The sequence below is a fragment of the Rhipicephalus sanguineus genome, chromosome 8 (genome assembly GCF_013339695.2).
Source record: "Rhipicephalus sanguineus isolate Rsan-2018 chromosome 8, BIME_Rsan_1.4, whole genome shotgun sequence".
NCBI classification, from domain to species: domain Eukaryota; kingdom Metazoa; phylum Arthropoda; class Arachnida; order Ixodida; family Ixodidae; genus Rhipicephalus; species Rhipicephalus sanguineus.
The window spans coordinates 100,267,423-100,279,191 of NC_051183.1; the positions used below are offsets into that span (position 1 = coordinate 100,267,423).

At 48.4% G+C, this 11,769-nt stretch overlaps 1 non-coding gene across 1 annotated transcript; it reads right to left on the reverse strand.

The window, feature by feature from the left end:
- Positions 1-8,005: 8,005 nt before the first annotated feature.
- Trnai-uau (transfer RNA isoleucine (anticodon UAU)) lies at positions 8,006-8,097 on the reverse strand. Its single transcript is given in 2 exon segments — positions 8,006-8,041; positions 8,060-8,097. It is a non-coding gene; the product is annotated as a tRNA-Ile (tRNA).
- Positions 8,098-11,769: the final 3,672 nt, after the last annotated feature.

An 11,769-nucleotide genomic window follows, 5' to 3' on the forward strand; every position in this document is an offset into this window, starting at 1 on the left:
CAGAGCTATCGCCCGACAGACTTGCTTTAACCGCATTCGATCGCGGCAAAATTTAAATGCGAAGCATTTCTAGCGAACCTCAGGCACTTTGGCCGTTTCTATCTACGTATCTATCTATCTATCTAGCCGCCTACGTCTGGGCGCTCTCCTGGTCGCCTCCATAACTTGTAATATACCTAAATTGGAACAGCAGGGGATCAGTGTATGGCGAACACGATTCACTGGTCATGACATGAATAACGCAAAATACTTGTCGCGTACGTCATGAAACCCTTTCTCTCAGTCACATGTGGCACATAGCCGCATACCAAAGTTCATGTTATGCGGGTATGTGCCACAGGTGATACAGAGTCTCAGCCAACACAGTAACCACGAAGACAAACACATTGACACGCAAGGAAAGTGATAATTATTGTCAGGGTTTTATGCCCAAAACCACGATATGATTATGAGAGACGCTTTAGCGATGGGCTCCGGAAATTTTGACCATCTGGTACTCTGTAACGTGTACCGAGTTCGCACAGTACACGGGCATCTAGCATTTCGCATCCACCGAAATACGACCGGCCACGGCCGGGATCGAACCCGCGACCTTCGAGTCAGCAGCCACGCACCGTAACCGCTACACCACCGCGGCTGACGCAAGGAAAGCGGGAAGCTGAAGACAGAACCACCCCTGGAAGACGCTCAACTACCATCCACTCGTCCTCGTGGTCCGCAACGTAGGCCACGTGGATTACGCAAAAACCGGGATCAATGCTTCCTATAATAAATCTGCCCAGAGAGCCAGGCCTCTCATAATTACCGGTGATTTCAACATTGATTTATCGTGACCAACAACGCCTGGTCCTTATACTGCGTGAAAGATGGCTTGGATGTGGACAGGTCATCAAAAGACCTCGCTGCCACATTCACAACAGGAGGCATCATAGATCATTTCATCGTAAGATGCATCCAGGATTTCCACCAGCTGTACTATACTTCGGACGTCACTGCACTTAGACCCCTCGTAGCCGCGATCACGAACGGATCCGAATATGTGTGAGCTTCGTCCACCACCGAAGTCAGTAAGCTGCTATTAAGCTACGTTGGGAAATATGCGAGCCATGCAAATACGAAAAGTCCGGTCCAGCTACTGGTGCTCACTGATCATGGTGATGACGACCTTGTTCAAGAACTGTCAAGAACCCCTTTCACACATGCACATGGGTTCGTGAAACGTGCGTGCGTTCTACGTCATAACGCAGAAGTATAACTAGCAAAACTTTGGTTTGGGCGAACTGGTTCATCGTCGCACTTGTTTGGGACATCGCTAGGGAACACACGGACAGTATCCAGTATCGAAGCATATAAGCACTACATATCAGCTTACCGCGTCTGTGTTGGCAACACCCATTCTGCTGTTGTCATCGTTACGCAACTGCATGTAAACAACTGGTTATGTAATAAATTAGCGACTCTTCAACATATGACTGTGCGTATTCCACTTCCACATGGCTCTAGCATATTCCGTAACGTTTCGCTCAAATGTGAAAAATTACGCACAGTCACCATCCCGCGCATGCTTCGCATAACACCGATTCTCACGGTACACGGGACCTGCCGATTTTTTTTAAATACACGGAATGTGTAATGCATAACTTTTATTAAACTGCCAACGAGAAAAACTGCAGTCCGTTCATCCCTGTATCATGAACCCAGCAGAAATTCCAATAGAGAGACCAATACCATATTGGGTATTGACACCTGTTCGTTATTGGTTCTGTTTATCTGTTCCCTTGGTTCGGCGCAAGGAGGATTAAAATTACGCCATCTCCCGCTGAAGGGTACCATGTGTGGATGCGAAGCAGCGGGGTTACCTTGAGCGAGAGATGGTGTAATTTTTTTTCTTGCGTTCTCGAGCCTGTGCCTTCCTCTGGCGTAGAATCAGCACTGTCTTCCAGTCTGCATCCAGCTCCCGCTGCGTGGAACTGCCGGCGTCCGAGTTATTCGACTCCCGCAAAGTCGCAAGATCATGTGCGTCTGCCTCTCTGCAGTCCCATGCCATTGGTGACGTCGTGGGATTCTTCAGCGAGGGAAGGAGAGCGCGAGCGCCCCGCGTCGAGAGCCACAGAAGCAGAGGCGGCCATCGGCCGCTAGTGCCACGTCAAGACGCCGGAGGCGTCGCTGCTGCCTACTCGTCGCAGGAGAGAATGAGGCACGCGAGAGGAGGAATGGAGAGGGGGAGTGGCGAGGAGGTGTGTGGAGAGCGTTTGCGCATGCGCAGTAAGAGTGGTCACGCTGCACACCACCGGATTGAACTCGGCCGTACGCTGCTTCGCATATAAAAAAATTCTGGAGTGGAACTCTCGCAACGCCTTGCCAGCAATAGTTAAGCCAGTCTTTGCCCACCAAAGAGCTCAAAACATGCTTTTTTTCTGGTGGTGCTTGCTTAGAGATCAAATGGCTTTGTTCTGTTAGTGTAAATACTACGTTAATTATAAAATAAGATATCGTCGTTGCCGACAAAAGTAACCCGTCGAGAGAAGTATTGGCGATTGACCTCCAATGAAACTTTGCTTGACTTTGAGACTTACTAACGAAAGCTAATAGACCTTATGCAAAATTGCTGCCATCTAGCGGCCGCAGTGCGCATTTCCGCCATGTTGAAGGCTAAGCGCGCTCCGCATGTACACACACGGAGCGTACTTATCGACGTGTGGCGGCTGATAGGAAAGGCAATTCCGACATATTTTATTGTGGCGTGTTGCTGAAATTGAGGAAAATGGAATGCTGAAAAAAGGTTAGCAGGAAACTAGCCTCCATGTGTTATTAGATTTTCTTGCGGCCGACGGGAAGCGGCAGATCGTTCCGTTGCTCCGGCTACTGCTTACGATTAACGCCGTATTTACGTTCGCCGTTCTTAATAGATGCGGTATGTGACAGCGTCGGCACTCATCGGAGAACACCCTTTCGGGTCATGCCAGAACGAGACAGTTTTCGGGGGCGCCGTGTACTTTTGCAGGAACAGACAAACCGACTTCGTGTACGAGCTCCAAAGCTGCATCGCGGCTACTCGCGCATGCCTGCGCTGCTGACAGCAAGGGCGTAGCCAGGGGGCGGGGGTTCAACCCCCCCCCCCGAAAATTTTCAGTTTGCTGGCGTATATATACACGCGCACATACAAACGCACGCACAAACATCGATAAAGTATGGTTGAACCCTACCCCCCCCCCGAAAAATATTTCTGGTCTACGCCCCTGGTTGACAGCATTACTTTGTTTATTTCATTTCGATAACATTACATGTTAGACAGACGCGTCATCGATTCTCAGCGAAAGAACCGATTGTGCTGGAACCTTTGTTTGTAGTTGTTTTCGACTGTGTAGTATAAAAAGGTAGCGTCTGGCGGGGTGCTTTGCGCGCGTATTGCTTCACTATGCGTATTTTTCAAGCATTTCATGTGCTATCACTGCCGAATTCAGAGGGGCGGCCCGGATGGCCTGACACCCCCTCCCCCCTACTTACTTTTTTTATTTCTATCCTAGAAGAGCACATGTCAGGTTCTCCCAGCTGACGCTGATCGCCCTTCGGAAAAAAATCCTGTATCCACCCCTGTGTGCTATGAAATATTATGAGATGCTTTTGTGTGACACTTTTCGTATGAAACTGAAAAAACATGCTGTTCCCGCAGATGTGTTACATTCAACCATCGGTGCGCTACCGTTGGTTGCGCGCTGAGATGCTTCCGTAAGCGTTCAGTCGGCGACGCAAAACTGCCTTGTTGCAACGGGTTGAAATTGTAAGGCTCGAGTAGGCCCAGAAAGCGACGATGTGAACGCGAATACTCTTGGCGGATCGTGTTATTTACGAGTACATGTCGGAAAGCAATTCAATAAAATACTAGCTAATCGGCGCCTACTTTCTGGAGTAACTAACGCGTTTCATGTTCACTTTTCACGTGCGTGAAAAGCGGACCTTTATTACATTTTAATCGTGCGGTAGCTCTATGCAAAACATACATCAGTGACTACATTGTTTCAAAAACAACAAACAGGACAGGGTTTTTTTTTAACTAAGATGCACAATAGACCTTATGCAAAATTGCTGCCATCTGTCGGAGGTTTGACGAAACTACTGATTCGGCGCCATTTTGGAGGCTTGTGTCCGAATCGTATTGCTATCGCTGCTATAACTTCTTGCTTGTATCTGCGTTGATAGTCGGCAATCGGTGCATAAAAATGTCAGACGAGCCTGTACACGTAACCGGCATTTCCTAGTTGTTGCGTTGGCAATTATTACGTGTGAAGAACTACCTCGCAACGAGAAGAAGGTACATGTTTGTCACCGAGTCACATGTAAGCCGGTCATCACTGAGACTGAAGCTTTGCGCTTGGTTATAAATTTTGTCTGTTTTTAGTGTAGCGAATGAAGTGTTGTTACATAGCTATCGGAATATCATGCGTGTGGTGTAGGATTTTTGGGAGGAGGCATTGGCGCGCGACGCGGCTGAGCACAGCGATGACGGTAAGAAAGTGCTGTTGACCCATTTCAAAGTGTATTTCATACGGGACAGCTACGTCGACCTAATGTATTGTGCATCTTAGTTAAAAAAAACCGCTGTCCTGTTTGTTGTTTTTGAAACAATGTAGTCACTGATGTATGTTTTGCATAGAGCTACCGCACGATTAAAATGTAAGAAAGGTCCGCTTTTCACGCACGTGAAAAGTGAACATGAAACGCGTTAGTTACTCCAGAAAGTAGGCGCCGATTAGCTAGTATTTTATTGAATTTCCTTCCGACATGTACTCGTAAATAACACGATCCGCCAAGAGTATTCGCGTTCACATCGTCGCTTTCTGGGCCTACTCGAGCCTTACAATTTCAACCCGTTGCAGCAAGGCAGTTTTGCGTCGCCGACTGAACGCTTACGAAACCATCTCAGCGCGCAACCAACGGTAGCGCACCGATGGTTGAATGTAATACATCCGCGGGAACAGCATGTTTTTTCAGTTTCATACGAAAAGTGTCACACAAAAGCATCTCTTAATATTTCATAGCACACAGGGGTGGATACAGGATTTTTTTCCGAAGGGCGATCAGCGTCAGCTGGGAGAACCTGACATGTGCTCTTCTTAGGATAGAAATAAAAAAAGAAAGTAGGGGGGAGGGGGTGTCAGGCCATCCGGGCCGCCCCTCTGAATTCGGCAGTGATAGCACATGAAATGCTTGAAAAATACGCATAGTGAAGCAATACGCGCGCAAAGCACCCCGCCAGACGCTACCTTTTTATACTACACAGTCGAAAACAAACTACAAACAACACGTTCCAGCACAATCGGTTCTTTCGCTGAGAATCGATGACGCGTCTGTCTAACATGTAATTGTTATCGAAATGAAATAAACAAAGTAATGCTGTCAACCAGGGCCGTAGCCAGAAATATTTTTCAGGGGGGGGAGGGCTTCAACCATACTTTATCGATGTTTGTGCGTGCGTTTGTATGTGCGCGTGTATATATACGCCAGCAAACTGAAAATTTTCGGGGGGGGGGGGGGGGGTTGAACCCCCGCCCCCTGGCTACGCCCTTGCTGTCAGCAGCGCAGGCATGCGCGAGTAGCCGCGATGCAGCTTTGGAGCTCGTACACGAAGTCGGTTTGTCTGTTCCTGCAAAAGTACACGGCGCGAAAACTGTCTCGTTCTGGCATGACACGAAAGGGTGTTCTCCGATGAGTGCCGACGCTGTCACATACCGCATCTATTAAGAACGGCGAACGTAAATACGGCGTTAATCGTAAGCAGTAGCCGGAGCAACGGAACGATCTGCCGCTTCCCGTCGGCCGCAAGAAAATCTAATAACACATGGAGGCTAGTTTCCTGCTAACCTTTTTTCAGCATTCCATTTTCCTCAATCTCAGCAACACGCCACAAGAAAATATGTCGGAATTGCCTTTCCTATCAGCCGCCACACGTCGATAAGTACGCTCCGTGTGTGTACATGCGGAGCGCGCTTAGCCTTCAACATGGCGGAAATGCGCACTGCGGCCGCTAGATGGCAGCAATTTTGCATAAGGTCTATACATTAGGTCGACGTAGCTGTCCCGTATGAAATACACTTTGAAATGGGTCAACAGCACTTTCTTACCGTCATCGCTGTGCTCAGCCGCGTCGCGCGCCAATGCCTCCTCCCAAAAATCCTACACCACACGCATGATATTCCGATAGCTATGTAACAACACTTCATTCGCTACACTAAAAACAGACAAAATTTATAACCAAGCGCAAAGCTTCAGTCTCAGTGATGACCGGCTTACATGTGACTCGGTGACAAACATGTACCTTCTTCTCGTTGCGAGGTAGTTCTTCACACGTAATAATTGCCAACGCAACAACTAGGAAATGCCGGTTACGTGTACAGGCTCGTCTGACATTTTTATGCACCGATTGCCGACTATCAACGCAGATACAAGCAAGAAGTTATAGCAGCGATAGCAATACGATTCGGACACAAGCCTCCAAAATGGCGCCGAATCAGTAGTTTCGTCAAACCTCCGACAGATGGCAGCAATTTTGCATAAGGTCTATAGCGCAAAGACACACACGGAGCAGTATCTGAGCCGTAAAAGTTGTCATGTTAAACTCGTCTGGCGTGCGAGGAAAACGCTCGCTTTCCTTCGCCAAACGCCGATGGTTTATCGTGCCCCTACTAAAATGGCGGGCGCAGCCGCCATCTTTTGCTTCACTCTTGCGCAAAAAATCGCCACTCCAGCAATTTTTTTTCGCCTCCTTGGTTCGGCATTAGTCTGTTGGAACTATATCGGCCTGTGGGTTCTGTATTTGCCTATTGGTGATGTATCCGTTTTGTATTTCCCTATTGTTTACCTATTAGTTTTCTGTTTGGCTATTTGTCATCCATTAGCCGATTAGAATTTGTTTTCCATAAGTGCGTCATGAGTGTCTATTTTCACGCAGACGATGCACAATATGGCAGCACAATGACAATCAGGGTGGACGAATCAGGACATATGATCAAATCTATTATAATAATCAAAACTACAAGTGCTTCGTCTGGCCCTTCGTGAGGTCGGCGATCTTGCAGGCGATGAATTAAGACGATCATCGCCATTTGGTGGTTCTGGGTTTTAAACTCGTGTCTCTAAGATTGGAAGGCGAGTGACTTCACCATTGGGATACAAGCACACGCTGGCAGAATGTGAATGCATTTGAACTATGCGAGTGCTTTGTACTACTCGCTGCAGAAAAGAAATGTAAAAGTAGAATACTTTATATGAAGGCTTCGTTGAATATCACGGTAGTCGAATATAGCTCCTCTTTTGAAACTTTAGACTTTGCGAAAACGTAATGCCAAACTCTAGTTTCGGTGGTTGCAGGTTGAGCCTTCTGTGGGGCCGTTCCAGACGCCGGCGAGCGCAAGACAGAAGATGAAAGACGTCATGCCGATGCCACTCGAAAACAACGTTCTAGGCAGGACGCATCCAACAATAAAACTCTACACCTTCACATAAATTAGACAACTCCCAAAGTAGATGCTGCGAGTAATTTTAACACTGCAGTTCGCGTTCATTATTCAAAATAGGCTGGCAGAGATCAAAGGGAGAAAAATAATTGGTACAGCTCAGCAGTAGTGGTGCGAAGACACAGCGCAGCTCCTGGCTTTTCCCTCCTCCTTTCCTTCCTCCTTACCCTCACTTCCATTTGCCACCCCTTGCTATATACTATGTTATACAAGGCTATGCTGTGCTTCACTCACATAGAAAGAAGTATTCCTTTGAGTCAACCGTAGCACGCGCACTTGAACTCTACGTCCACATCACCCACAGCTCTTCCTCGCGATAAGCTATCCGAGACAGCTCACGGCGAATTCTAATCGCGACCCTCCAATAGAGCTTCAGTCGCTCGCCAAGCTGAGTTCTGACCGGTGGCCATGAACTGTGAAAAGTTAGTGTTACTAGTCGACAGCTTAGAGCATACACATTCTGAATTAAATTTAAAAATAATAAAAAAACATTCCCCAGGTGAGGCTCGAACTCACAACCCCGGCATAGCTCACGAGAACTGTCGTATAAGTACCGTGCGCTAACCAATTGCGCCACTGGGGAAGACAGATACGCTGAGTTGTACCTGGCTGTACATTCACGCCGCTTATCTCCAGCTCTACGTGCGGGGCAGTTGCGTCCTTCAGTTATTTTTCTTTATTTCAAGCCTGATCTATGGGTCGCTTATCAATAAATGCCACGTTTGTGCGCTGTCCGCCTGAAAATTCGCAACGTAGACGCTGCGAATGATTCGGCTAAAACGAGCATAACTAGGTTGCGAGGGCTGGGCGACTCGATTAACGAGTTAAATATGTCTACTTGTCCTTGTTTAGAGGGTCACTCGATAATTACGAGACACTAAATAATTATATTTCGTCCAACAACTCAATTTTACGGACCGAAACAACTCTGGTCATTTCTTACTTAATATTATGAAAGTAAGAAGCGTTCGGTAACACAAATATGCTAGCTTTCATAGTTATATATATGCGTACTATGGTTAATAGGTTATGAGTAACAATAATAGTAGATAGTTGGCGTTTTACGTAACAAAACCACGATATAATGATCAGGGACACCGTAGTGGAGGGTTCCGGAAATTTTGACCATCTGGTTATCTTTAACGTGCACCTAAGTCTAAACGGGCCTCTAGTATTTCGCCTCCATCAAAATGCGGCCGCCGCGGCCGGGATTTGACGCCGCGACTTTCGGGTCAGCAGTCGGTCACCATAACCACTAGACCACCGCGCCACTATGTCAAATAGAAATACACACTTACACAGCTTTATTCAAATTGGACTAAATATTTCCAAACCGAAGTATATGCTAGCGTTACGGAGGCTATGCCTACCACCTTAGGCTATGATTACCATTTACCGAAACTAAAAGATGTTAGCTTCCCCGAGGATGTATACACGGATGAATTTGTGCACGGCAGCAATATTTTCGCCCTCTCGGACACTACCGAACCTGCTTTAATGAACCAACGATTACAACCAGCTTGTGACGTCAATACGAGCTTTCCGAAGCATAAGCAAGAACAGCGCGAAGCCCTGCTTCTGCAATACAAGGACTGCTTCTCGTCATCGTCAAGAATTTGACAGACCCCAGGCGCAAAACATCGCATAATAACAGAACAATGTCTGTCAGAGTTCGCATTGAGTTTCGACGCGAGAACGCGGGGCGGTAAAGAAACATGTAGACGAAGTGCTATGCGACGACATCATCCAGCCGCCCAAGAGTCCGCGGGCGTCATCTGTGGTGTTCGTGAAGAAGACGGATTGAACCCTACGTTTCTGCGTCGATTATCGTCGCCTGAACAAAATCACGAAGAAGGACGTGTATCTTCTTCTACGGATAGATGACGCCCTGTATAGACTACATAACGCGAAGTACTTTTCGTCTATGGACCTGTACACCGGCTACTGGCAAATCGAAGTCAATGAGAGGGGCCGAAATTAGACTGCCTCACCACGCAGCCTCTTCGATTTCAAGGACATGCCTTTTGGTGTTTCCTCGGCACCTGCGACTTTCCAACGCGTTATGCATGGACACAGTACTGTCAGGCTTGAAGTGGCATACTTGCCTCGTCAACGTGGATGTGGTCCTTGTCTTTGCCTCAAACTTCGACGAACACTTCCGGCGCCATGAAGATGTACTTCAAGCGATCGAGACCTCCAGACTCACTCTGAAGCAAGAGAAGTGTCACTTTGCGTACGATAAGCTGTTATTCTTGAACCACACATTTCGGAAGTCTGGATTTCGCCCAGTGGCCCACGGAAAACTGCTGCCATCGCTACCTTCCCGCCGCCCACCGACAAAAAGGCTGTACGCCGATTTCTCCGCTTGTACGCTTATTACAGACGCTTCGTCAAGGGACTTTCACAGATCGCCGAGCCACTGACCCACCTCACGAGAACCGACGTGGAATTCAAGATGCAAACGGCACAAGTCTATGCGTTTCAAGAACTCAAAAATACGCCAGCAGGCGCCTCCGATACTTGCGCCTTTCGACAAATATGCCGACACTGAGATCCACACCAACGCAAGCAGCGTAGCGCTCGGAGCCATCCTTGTGCACAGGACTTACGGACTAAAAAGGGTTATCAGTTATGCTAACCGGTCGCTATCTGAGGCAGAGACCAACACTTCCACAACAGAAAAGGAGTGTCCGGGCTATATCAAAGTTTCGCCCCTATCTTTAAGGCAGGCTCTTCAAAGTTGTGAGCGACCACCACGCCTGCTGTGGGCAAGCTAACTTCAAGGGCCCTTCAGGTAACCTCGATCGTACGGTAGAGTCTGCAACTTGATGAATTCGACATTATCATCGTTTACAATTGCCGAAAAAGCATTCTGACGCCGACTGCTTGTCTCGTGCCCCCGTTGACCCGCCGCCGCAGGACGACCACGACGGTGACTGCTTTCTTGGGAACCTTAAGTGTCAACGACTTCGTTGAACGACAACGAGCCGACACGGAACTCAGGGGCCTTGTGGAATACCTCCAAGGCAAGACTAAAGTTTGTACCAAAGGTATTGAAGGGAAGACATGTAGTGTTTCTTGGTGAACGGCGTTCTTGTAAAGAACTCACCACTTCGAGCTGACTACCTCTTCATTATACCTTCAGCATTGCGTCCGAAGGTTCGGGAAGCTTTACATGACGACCCGACGGCTGGGCATTTTGGATTTCAGCAAGATGGTAAGTTGGGCCAGATGGATTACGTTCATAATTGAAAATTTTGCTGAAGCGCGGCCCCCACTCGCGAGGATACAAGAAAAGTTCTTCTACTGGCCTCGCATCACAGCCGACGTCACTCATTGTGTAAGGACGGAAGGACAACGCCGACTAGGCCACCTGGACTTCTGCGGCCCATCGAACCACCTCACCGGTGATTCCAGAAGAAAGAGATGGACGTACTGGGGAACTTCATGGCAGCGAGTTCCGGAAACAAATGAATCGTCGTGTTACCGACTACTCCACCCGATATGCCGACACAAGGGCCCTGCCCAAAGGCGGTGCCGCTGACTTAGCCAAGTCGTTCGTTGAGAACATCGTCCTGCGTCATGGCGACCCGCAGGTCCTCATCACCGACAGAGGTACGGCCTTTACTGTGGAGCTAACTCAGGCAATCTGAGATACAGCCAGACAAGCCACCGCCGGACCACCGCCTTCCACCATCAGACCAATGGACTCACCGTGCGTCTAAACAAGTCCACCGCCTACATGCTCGCCATGTAAGTCTGCGTCGAACACAAGACGGGAGATACCATCCTTCCATACCTGACCTTCGCATACAACACTGCCGAGCAAGAAACGACCCACATGGCGCCATACAAGTTGGTCTATGGAAGGAGCCCGATTATGACGCTCGATGGCATGCTACCCAACGTCACCGACGAAGAAAACTTCGACGTCACCGTTACTTTCCACGCGCGGAAGAAGCCAGACAACTCGCCCGCCCGTCCATCAACAGCTAGCGAAATGACCGACAGCCGTAGTTACAACCTTTGAAGACGCCACCTAGAACACTAGCCCGGCCACCGTGTTCGGTACTCGACGCCGATACTCCGACGTGGGCTCAGTGAAAAACTTCTTGGGTTTGCCAAAACCGCGATATAATTATGAGGGGCACCGTAGTAGGGGACTCCGGGTCGATCTTTATTATCTAGGGTTAACGCCCACCTAAATCTAAGAACATCGACGCTCTTAGCATTTCGTCCCCGTCGATATGCGGCC